We start from the raw sequence: 12,346 nt of genomic DNA on the forward strand, positions 1-12,346 counted from the left end.
AAAACCACTTTCACTAAATCAGAAACCTTGCATATATCATTAATGTATAGTATAAATAATTTAGGTCCCAAAACAGAACCCTGAGGCACTCCACATACAATGTCCAGCTCACTCGATTGGTATTCACCCAACTTCACAAATTGATGCCTCTGTGTCAAATAACTTTTAATCCATTTCAGAACCATTCCTCTGATCCCATATTTTTCTAACTTGTCCATTAATAATTCATGATTGATTGTGTCAAATGCTTTTTTTAGGTCAATAAATATCCCCATTGTGTATTTCCTCTCATCCATAGCACTTGTAATGTCCTCCATCAGGTCGGTAATGGCCAATGATGTCGATCGGTTCGACCTAAAACCATACTGGCAATCAGAGAGGATTTTATGTTTGCTGTTTTCATTGGTTTTTAAATGTTCAGGAATATGGTCTCACGTATGGCCTTTACACAAGTGCCAAACTCCACAGTATAATGAAATAGTGATTTACTGTTTCCTTTTGAGAAACTGAAATGCTGACACTAATTGTATGTTTTGCTAATTGCAAAGATTTTACTACTTCGCTGTTTTACAGGGGCTCAGGAGGTAGAGAAGGTAATCTCCTAGACGGAAGGGTGGCGCTTCATTTCCTGGCCTCTCCAGTCCACATGTTGAAGTGATGTCACCGATGTGTGAATTTGGGAGTGTGAATGGGTGAATGGGCAAATAGTATGAAAGCGCTTTGTGGGCTGCAATGCAGAGAGAAGTGCTATAGAAGTATAAGACCATTTATTAAATACAGTGAAAGTTACAAATGATGTATTTCACATACAGTATGTTCAGACACACACCCACTTACACGTCAGCCTCTTCTCTGTGATGTACCCTAGAACTGAGTGCTAATAATAATGATAATAATAATCACGCCAAGGATGTTACACACAAGGAATTTGATTCTGGTACAGAACCGAGGCGGCCATCTGTGGTGCCAACACCGATGGTTCTAACCATCGGGCGCAACTTGGTTCAATGTCTTGCCCAAGGACACTTCAACCTGTGGACTGACATGTGGATATGTGGACTACCGGTACTGTGATTCAAACCCTCAACCCTCCAGTGAGGAGACGACCGCTCTACCCACTGATCTACAGTCACGCTGTATATTAACTGTAATGTCTTAAATCTTTGATTCTATGGTTGCCTACATTTATAAACTTCATACTCATATATTTTATTTAAAGCTCTCTGAGGTAAACCCCACAGGAGTCACAAACAAACTGAATGTGTAGTTGCTATTCAGCGCTCCCAAAATGAAAAGCCATCTGTTTGTGGCCTTTGATCTTCTGTTTCTCTGCATCCTGTTGTTGCACAAAGCTGGATAATGAATCAGTGACAATGCTCCTGAATAATACATTTCTGCATAGACTGAGTAATTTTACTTCCAAGCAAGCCTTTGGATTTGTCACACAGGCACTGAGCTGCAGCAGCTGAGCTGAAACAAGCCAGACTTAACAGTTTGATCTGTGACCATAAATGTGTATAAATCAGCCTCAGTGTCACGAGCGGGCTCCATATATGACCTTGCTAGTGGAATCAAACCATGCAAAATCATTTCATACACTACGGTTGAAGTAGTTCAGTTTAGCTGTGTTGATACAGATTGATGCTAGAGACAATGTTAAATTGACACTGAAAGACTGACAAGCACCCTGCTAGCTCATAGCCTGTCATAAGGCAACAAACCATGGTGCCCTTGAATGCAATTTGAGAAACCAGTAAGACCTTTGAGAGTGATATTTTTGAGAAAAAAACAAAATCCAAGAAATTGAATTTATACACTGTTTACCAAGTTATTATGACTCTGCTCACTGTTACTGGAGGCAGAGCTTTGTTGTGGTTAAAGTTACCTTGAACCCTTGACAGGTTCAGAGCAAAGTTTAAACTGATATCTCTGACAGTGGTCAAAGCACTTCTCTGAGCTTTACCACCACCCTGAGAATCAAAGGAAATAGCACAGGTCACTGCTGGAAATAAATAGGAACAGGTTTTAATGATCATATAATCAGTCAATCAAAACCTATACAGAAGAATCATTCTCCTCTCACACTATACAACATGGGTGCATTCTTAGGAATTTCATATGCATGTTTATTTGAATATAGAGTTTTCACTTCAGTTTACCCTTTTTAAAATTGTGAACTGAGTTTGAAGAGCACTGTTGTCTTTGTACGAAATGTTAATGACATATTATTGTTTAATCCCTAATTATGAGTGACCAACAAGGAAAAACCATTCAAGTCCGCCTCAGACGTGGCTGATTGTTTCTGAGTCTTTGAGACTTTCTGACCTCCCACATGGTGAAACAAACTTTGCACATGGTAACAGCTGCTGGCAGAATGGCTGCAAATGCAACGTAGCACTGACACTGATACAGCCAGTTAATTTACAAGCTCTAATTTTATAAGAGTGATACATTGTTTGTATCTGTTTTACAAACTTCCACAAATGCAATAGATAACACAGCAAAAACAATTATTTTGGGCTATTTATCTGATGAGAAAACGAGGTTAACCCTGGGGCTAACTACCTTGAAATCAATCCTAGGTCACAGGGTGTTTTTGTCTTGTTCTTCTTAGTCTTCCAGCATTGCATAAATAAAGTATAAGAATGAAGCTAGAGCCAGGAGGTGATTAGCTTAGCTCGTCACTCCCCTCAGCCCAGTTTGTCCCAGAAATACTGTAGCTGCATTGTTTTGTTTTTATAACTGTGTATAGTTCAGTACATTAAGTAAAATGTTAAACAGTGACCTTTAAATGTGCTGATAGGTGTATTCTTGAGCTTTAAACAGATCCAGACTAGCTGTTTCCATTTACTTCCAATATTTACTGTAAAATAAGATAATTGTCTCCTAGCATGGAGCTCCATACTTAACACGGACACGAGAAGGATATTGATCTTCTCAAAATTCTTGCCAGTAAAGCAAATACATTTTTAATGTGATATGAATTATCATTGTTTAATTAATTATACTGAATTAGTTTTATTGGAAATAAGCAAAAGCACAGCAAACATAGAAAGGTCAAGAGAAGCATCTTCAAGGTTGGGACAGATTTAGAGTAGAGTACTGTGGAGTGGAACCTTTTTACTGCAGGAATGTAAATGACTTTTACTTGACACTGCAAGTTTCTCATTTATCAGCAGACCTCCTGGCTGTGATTTTTAATTTTATTTTGCACTCTAGACTATCAATCAACCAATAAAACTACAGTATCTGTCTGTCTGTCTATCTATCTATCTATCTGTCTGTCTGTCTGCTCTAAATGCTTTAGTTCTAGAATGGCTTCACATGAACCCAAAGAGCTGTGAGCACTCAAAGCTGCTCCTGTTGGGATCAAGAACAGAACCAGGTGCACGCAAATCTGCTCTAATCCATATCTACCAAAGGCAACCTGCCCACTTTTGGCAGAGGTACCTCACTCGCCCGAACACCTGATTCAGCCGGCACAGTAGCCAACTGGCTGGTATACAATAGGAAGAATATCCTATTATCATAATGTGATAATAAAAGGGAGAAAGTGGTTGCAGGAATTTGACGACATGCACTGTATTCAGTAATAGCTTCGTGAGCCATTTTCATAGCGTTAAACTGTTTATAATAATTTATTCTATGGGATTTTCTGTGAGCTGTAGTGAAATTTTAAATAGAGCAGGCATTTATGTTTGCAGTCTTCACTTCAACACTATATAAGTATTGCAATAATATTCAGGTCACTAAATGCACATTATATGTTTATGTGAAGGAATAATCAATAACATATATGAAGTATCAAAGTCAGTGGTTCAGTTTTACAGTTTCTTTTTTCACTTTCTGTCTCCTCTTGTTCCCACTTGACAGTACAGCCTGTGTGGAGGAGGAAATCTGTTTTCTATAGAGCGGCGTAATCCCTGTTCTAAATGTATTGCATATCTGGGACAATCTTATATTTACTTGTTTTATTCCTGAGATTGTCGTGCCACGTGATGGAGAAATTAGGTTACTTTGCAAAGGGAATTCTTGGGCCTGCAGGCCTCTGATAACAAGAACACAAATTGGCAAAGTATTTAAAGAGAGTCAGTTAAAATTAAAAAAGATGGGTGTACTGTATCAGTCTCTGGGAAAGATAGCTTGTAATTTAGCTGATGGCTTTTTCAGAATGTAATGATGATGGCTCATTTGGGGAGACCTAATATGTCATCTAAAGCGCAATAGCAAAGAAGAAAACTGAAAGATATGATCAGAACTGACAGAAAAAGCAACAAATAAGCATAACAGGAGACAAATTTGCCTGTCTGATATTTTCAAAAACAAGCCTCTAACAGAACGGACCACTACTTAATGATTTTAAATTTAAGTTATTCCCTTTTGTCTGTTTTGGGAAGAGAGAAGGTTTAGTACATCTAATACAGTGTTTTTGGCTATTAGCTCAGACTGGAAATAAGGCTCCTTTGTGTTCCACCAAGGGTCACAATAATGAGGGTAATAACATCTGCAACACATGGACTCTTCAGCTTGGTAATGGATATTTGATTTACTCATATCTGCCCTCCTGAGGCTGCAGTCACTCCCAGAGCTTTCATTCTCAGCTCTCAATGGCTTCTTTTGCTCTATCACTTTTTGTGTTTTTTGATTGGCTGTGAATGTTTCTGACTTGAATAACATTTTATTCAAGTTCTGTTTTTCACACGATAATTAATTCTGCAATGTGTCAGTAAGACAAAGTTCCCTTTTTGTTTAAGTTTTCAGTTTGCATGTTGAATATTTGATGAGATGAGCCCTAGGTCAGAATTCAACATACTCCACACATCTCTGACTGCTCACACTGAGTAGATAACAACATACCATTAAAGAATTCACACCCATCATCATTTTCGACAAGGAGACAGAGTTGAGAGTGAGGGAGGTGATGAGCAATGCTCACATTTTCATGAAATTATTTTTAAATTGCTAGGATAATTTGATATCTAACCATCAAGAGAATGTTTTACATAACATGTACAACAATAAGTCAAAAGGTTGAACCATACATACTGTGGATTCCAGTGTAGCCGCTGCAGTTATTCAACACTGGACTCAAGAAAGAAAAACTGCAAAGAATTGAGAAGAGAGACCAAGAAAGACAAACAGTGCCCTAGCGAGGCACAGAGTCAGAGAGCCTTCTGTAAACTGAACTTATACTTGATAAAAATACAGTGCGTTCAAATGTTAGAGCAACCTCCACAGTATGACACCACATCCTCTTTCAGTTTGAGTTAGGTCCTCTTTGGACTATTATTATTATTATTATTATTATACTGGGACACTTGGAAAACTCCTTTGAAACATCTTGATTGACTGTATGTACAATAGAAGTCAACCAGAGCAGTGTCACTTTCCAAAAGGAAATAATGGGATACATATTTTCATAATAAAGAAAATCAAAATAAAAGTTTCCCAAACACTGATAAGTATACTATGTTAAATGTAAATCTCCCCTTTTTGACTGTTTATTTTTATAATAGTATCAGATGCAGCAGCTGACAAAACCTTCTAGTAGCCGAAATAATTATGACTCCTATGGTAGGAGGAATTCACAGACAAGTGCTCAGAGAAAAGACGTCAGCACAGTAGATTCTGTTTCACTTCCTATTTCCAACCAACAGTCAATGTCATTCCTATTTAGCAGCTTAACTTCTCATTTGCCTCAGCTTCGACATTCTGTCTTTTTGACGAAGCTTGCTTGTTTTTTTAATGGTTTCCTGAAAGAAAAACACATGCATTTCTGGTATATTCCGTTAGACCATTAAAGAAAAAACAGAAATGAAAGCAGCTGATAATGACAATGGCTAAACCACATGATAGCATTGTGTCACAAAGCTACAAGTTCATTTAATGAGGTCAATTGTGACACAAATGTATGAAGCCTGCTGACTGAATAGTGTTACAAAGTTGATTCAAAGTGTTTTCTAGTGTCTTGTGTGCATCAAACTGTGATGTGGCTCTATACAAATACTTTGAAAGTGGAATTAATCACCTAGTTGACACGTAAGATCTAAATCTTACAGTATTATGGAGGAAAACCCAAGAAATCCCCTTTGAGCAAGTACTTGGTGACAGTGGGGAGGAAAAAAAGACAACAAACAAAAACAACAGTCAAGCACTGAGCAGATTAATGTGGCCTCCTCATCAGAAATGTATTGTTCAGGAGCCAGGATACCTGTAGAAAGGTACAGGGAGAGAAAGAGGACAGTAAATCATTCACCACGGTGCAGTTTCTGTACTTTGAAGGACTCTAAATCCTGACTGAAAGTCCTTTTGTGTAAGTAGTCACATAAATGCTTTGGAACAGCTTTTCAAGAAGTTTTCTACTTTAATGCTGCCACTGCATTGAAATTCTTTGTTCTTTAACTGGTTTATGAGGAACTATTTCTTCATCTAATGAAACTGTTAGGATCTTGTCACCAGGGTGGGCATGTACCTCTGCACTTGCTCTCTATAAAGAGAACAATATTACCAAATTAAACTTTAATTATTATAAGCAGCAAAATGTAAAACTCTACAACTGAGACCTCGAGATTGTGGCATCATTGCAGGACAGCATGATGTATCACAGCAAGATTACATTTTTGAAGTGATATTTATAGAGACATATTTATGCAAAGACATTTTAGAAAAGATAAGCCTGAATAGCTCACTTCTATCTCAATGTCAGGTTTGCTCTCAGACTCACCCCTTTGTATGAGTCCTGAACACCTACTGAGGCTAAAGAGAGAAAGGAGTAATTGATGTGAGCGTAGGCATGACAATGCATGCAATCATGGTGAAATTTTGAGCCAATACCATCACACAACGCAGGTTAAGACTTTCAAAGCACCATTCCCTAATGGCTTCCTTATGTGACATCAATACTCTCATCTCCTCATGAGCTCACATATACAGGATATAACGTTCTACTTTAGAAACAACCCTAAATCACAATGCTGAGCATGGATTTCAAATCCAATTGCTGCAGCAGCTGATCACAGGACTGCTAAATCCAAAATAACCCTGTGAATAAACTGTACACTTGACATGATTTACTGGTACTATGCTGTACACCTTAGAAAGAAGATGTGTTGTATGATGTGATGTTTTATGTTTGTTTGTTTTGCCTTTTTCAAATAGTTTTTGTCCTGTTTAAAGATTTTAAAGGGTTAATACTACACATTTTGATGTTATATGATTTTGGTATGGAAAGCCATCGTTCCTTGGAACTTATAAAAATACACTGAAAGAATTATTCTTATATTTGTGAAAGACATTTCTTATTTTTCCATCCCTAGACCTAGTATTTGAGTTAATGCTAAAAAAAAAAAGAGTTACGAGGAGCAGTGGTTGAAATATGAAATGGGACAACCCTTCGAGACCTAGTTAGTTAATGACAGACATAAGTTGTTGTCAGTGAGTTAGAATCACACAATGCCGTTGTTAGCTGCGGTGAATTCTCTTGCAAAACGGAGGGGTAGGGTTGAGATGAATTGTGATGGGGCCTTAAAGCACTGTGAAAATCATACACTGTAAGTTAAGCACTATATATAAGCAACGCAGAAACATACAAACAAAGCATTTTCATTCTACAAAGAGACACAATATGATGCAGAAACAGGACCTACATACAGTACTTGATTAGGGGTTTGCAAGTTTTTGTAACTTAAGGCCCACTTTTGGTTTTTAAAAGCCTCCATCGACCACCTTGTCAAATAAATGAGAAAGAAGACATAAAATAATGTATTCATTACATATATTTAATCAGGGTCATATTTCCTCACCACATACTTTGGAGCTTTTTACTGGTGCATCGTTGTCTCCCACGTCACTTCTTTGTTTCAGAAACTGATCCACTTTGTGTCACTGCATCTGGGGACATGCTGGCTGGTTAGGTAGCATTTTAATTTGTTTTAATTTGTGTGAAGGAGCACATTTAGTAAAGAGCTAGCTTTCCATCCATCCATTATCTATAGTGCTTATCCTGAAGACAGTCATGCCTAGCTTTATCAATAAATAAATAAATCAATACATTTAATCTAACCCTTTGCAGTACTACTACTCCACAGCCCGCTGGATGGCGCTCTGAGGTCCCACTGGTTGAGAATGGCTGTACTAGATGGAATTTAAGAATAAACAGTTTGAGCTTGTAGTTTGATTGTGTGTGTTGAGGTAGATATTGGCAATTATGTATCTTGTTTTTTCAGATTATATCCAAAAACAAATCACTCTGTTATCATCTCTGCCGATGGAGTATTGAAAGAAAAGCATGGCAATTGTCTGCACCTTCAGTGGCCATCTCTGCTGAACGCTGGGCCAATGAGCAACAGTGATGGAACTGTAGATCTGTCTTAACTGTAGCTCTACTCCAAATGTGGTGCCTCATCTCATCAGATGGAGATGGATAGATCTAGGATGCTGATGATGAGTATTTTCTGAAAAGGGTCCCATTTTATGGACTGAGAATGGGATTGCAAATAGCAGTGAGAAAGGCAGCTCAAACAAGCGAGACCTTTAATGCACCTGCAAAATGCAGTCTCAGGTCCGTTTCTGTATGAGAATTAATGTGCATGGTAGATATGGTGTGAATGTGAATTTCAAATAGTTTCTGGAAAATAGCTGTGATGCTGACAATACACAAAAATGTGGAAAAACAATCAAGATCGGTTAAAAATCTGCAGGCCTTGACATTACAGAGGAGGCTGCTTCTGTAATGGAGGGAGCTCTTCTGAAGAAAATATTTTTCTGTTCCATGCATTGTGGAACAGGGGGGCTAAATGACAAGAACTGGGAGAAGGTGAGATGATGCTGTTTGTAGCTTTGCCTTGCATATCAGCAGCAGAGGTGTTTGTAGATCTACAGCAGCAAATTACATGGGCACAAGCCTTTAATATTTATAGAGTAAATCAACTGTATTTTAAATTTACAGTAGAGGTGTCTCAATATTTTGTCCTCCCCAGCTACATACAGTATATGAGAGGGACAGAATACTAGGACACCTAACAAACTAATGGGGATAAGGCTACCTTCTACTGTAATGTATGACTGATGGATCTCAACTAATGATTCGACTAGTCGACTTTGGGGGCAGCCCTATAAAACCAAGTCTCTAGATCTGCCTTCTTTCACCTGCGCAATATTGCAAAAATCAGGAGCATCCTGTCTCAAAGTGATGCTGAAAAACTGGTCCATGCATTTGTTACTTCCAGGCTGGACTACTGTAACTCTTTACTATCAGGATGTCCCAATAATTCCCTAAAAAGCCTCCAGTTAATCCAAAATGCGGCAGCCAGAGTACTGACAGGAACTAGCAAGAGAGATCATATCTCTCCCATATTAGCTTCTCCCCACTGGCTCCCTGTAAAATTCAGAATAGAATTTAAAATCCTTCTCCTAACATACAAAGCCCTTAATAACAAGGCTCCATCATATCTTAAAGACATCATAGAGCCTTATCATCCTAACAGAGCACTTCACTCTCAGAGTGCAGGTTGACTTGTGGTTCCTAGAGTCCACAGAAGCAGAATAGGAGGCAGAGCCTTTAGCTATCAAGCATCTCTCCTATGGAACCAACTCCCAGTCTCAGTTCGGGAGGCGGAAGCCGGGGTCTGTCGGAGGTTTCTTCCGTTAAAGGGAGTTTTTCCTCCCCACTGTCGCCAAGTGCTTGCTCAAGGGGGATTTGTTGGGTTTTCCCTATGTAATAATATTGATAACAGTAAGGTCTAGACCTTACTTTGTAAAGTGTCCTGAGATGACTTTTGTTGTGATTTGGTGCTATACAAATAAAATTTGATTTATATATTGTGACTGGGCCAATATACAGGCCTAGGCAACTCAGACCGTAGTAACTTTTAGTAGTTCCCCAAGAATAACACCCCTCCTCTTTTCAGAGGTCAAATTCATGCAAACTTCCCCAGTACTCAGCTGCTACCCCCAGATAGATCTGCAAACACAGTGATGTTGGAGTTACTCACACAGATAAAACTTTTTGAGTCAAAGTATAATTTAACAGTGAAAATGTTTTAAGAAGCCTAACCCCAGAAGCTAAAATGCTACCTATAAGAAGAAGTTTCCCCCCACTCAATAAATACAGTGCAGAACAGAAATAAAATGGTCAGAGTCAACAGGTTACAAGGCACCGTTTAATAAACACCACAAATCAATTAATCACACATCAACCAAATATAAGAGGGCCTTGTCTCCCTGTGCATAAAACCATTCACACCATAAAATGGACTAAATCCTATTTGGAAACAATACAGGAGAAGCAGGACACAGCTCGATGGAGGGAGATTCACTTCAGACCGGTTACGGCAGTGACCAGCACAGACATTGCTTATCGCAACAGCGTCTCCCCAGGTGTCATTTATATCCATGATTATTCTGCCAAATTACTAACCAGGCCGTGTAGGCGTGGCCAACCCGCTGGTTACAATATATTAAATTAAAATTGTGTTAAAATGCTTTAGGAAATAAACATCCTAATCTTTACTGGGGACACAAAAGACACCACATATCGAGGATATATGAATATTTGTTCTTTGCCGTTCATAATGCAGACACCGGATTGTGGCAGTGCATTAGCCAAATTAATATATTTGTCATAATCAGTTCTGGCATCAAAAATAAACTGAGGACAACTTCAGCTGTAATTACAAAATTAGACAAGTCTGACACTTGATTATAACCCCAAACCCCATTCTACTGGAAGCCAATCTTTAAAAGGAGCTGACAAATAGAATACAAACAATAGTTTGGTCTTTAAAAAAGTGTCTGTAATTTCTTAAAACCACTGGACCCTGTAGTATTTAGCAAAGCCTGCTCAAACAGGAGGAAATTGTGCATTTGTTGAAGACTATTTTTAGCAGTGTATTAATTGACTTTTGGTGTGCTACGGTGTTCATGTTCATGACAGTGATAGAACCTATAGTGATGCTGACTGATGTACCGGCTTTGGTCATGTCATGAGGTTTGTTTACAATAAGCACAACAGAATATCACCAGGCTTATTCTTTTGAATTAATTAATCATTAAATACACCCAAACAAATTTATCTGGAAAACAGAATGTTGGCCCTGATTGTAGTCCAGGCAACAATAATTAAGTTTCCAGGGAAAAGAAATGGCAAAACAAAGTAATAGGATATAATTGTAATGTCTAAGAGACAAATCTGGGTTGTCACTGGGCGTTAAATACAAACTGTGCAGCTAAATGAGAGCCTACATATTTATCAGAGGAAGACGTTGATACTAATATAGAAGGAAGGTTATCCTCAAGATATAATACAGGTATTTATATCATTATGCATACTTATATACATCGCAAAAATTAATTCCTGGAAAACAATGTCTGTCTACCTCAAATCTGGAAGTCAAGTCACATACTGTCTCTACTGCGTCATTGAAAGAGTCTCTCTCTGAAGGAGGTCATAACAGGATTGAGTATAAATACTGTGTTAACACCTGGGGTGATTTTTCTCTGATAGTGATACATCTTGGACAATGGGGAATAGGTCATTTAAAGCTGACTGTCTGCCAGATCCTCTGACAACAAGATCTATAATCCTCTGAAAAGTATGTAAACCAGACGTATCTGCCATGAAATGGAGTGTAATTTTGTGGTAAATGCTTTAAACAAGAGCCAGCATATGAATGTGTGAAGCCAATCTTACTGCAATAACGGATGCAGCAACTGATATATTTTTGATTCTTTGAGGAGGATTTATGTTTGAATATGAATGTGATATACATCTATACACATGTTATTTATACTGCTTATTCCTGAACAGGGTCGAAGGGGGCTGGAGACAATCCCAGCTCACATTGGGTGAGAGGTGGGGTCCACCCTGGACAGGTCGCCAGTCTGTCACAGGGCTGACATGTAGACAAACAACCACTCACTCCTACGGGCAATTTAGAGTCACCAGTCAACCTAAGCTGCATGTCTTTGGGAGGAAGCTGGAATACTCGGAGAGAACCCACGCAGGCACAGGAAGATTGTGCTGTGTGTGTGTGTGTGTGTATTTAAAATCATTTGGCAGTTCATTACTGTAGATACACCCTGTAGGTACACCTAGCCCAAACTAATACAGTCTAATCAGGCTTGTAATAACCCCTCCCTTTATGGAGGTGGTGATTTTGTCTAAAGTTAATGATGCTGTTTGTGGTTTTCATATCAGGGAAACTAAGCTAAAGCATCTTTCTTTATAATGCAGTACAGTTTTACAGTTAACTCCTCCAAAATATTGATGCAGAACTATTTATCAAAAACAAACACATTATATAAGTGACCAGGCACAGAGAAGCAGTGAGAGCTGCACAAACCTGAG

The sequence above is a fragment of the Monopterus albus genome, unplaced genomic scaffold (genome assembly GCF_001952655.1).
Source record: "Monopterus albus unplaced genomic scaffold, M_albus_1.0 scaffold263.1, whole genome shotgun sequence".
In the NCBI taxonomy this organism is placed as follows: domain Eukaryota; kingdom Metazoa; phylum Chordata; class Actinopteri; order Synbranchiformes; family Synbranchidae; genus Monopterus; species Monopterus albus.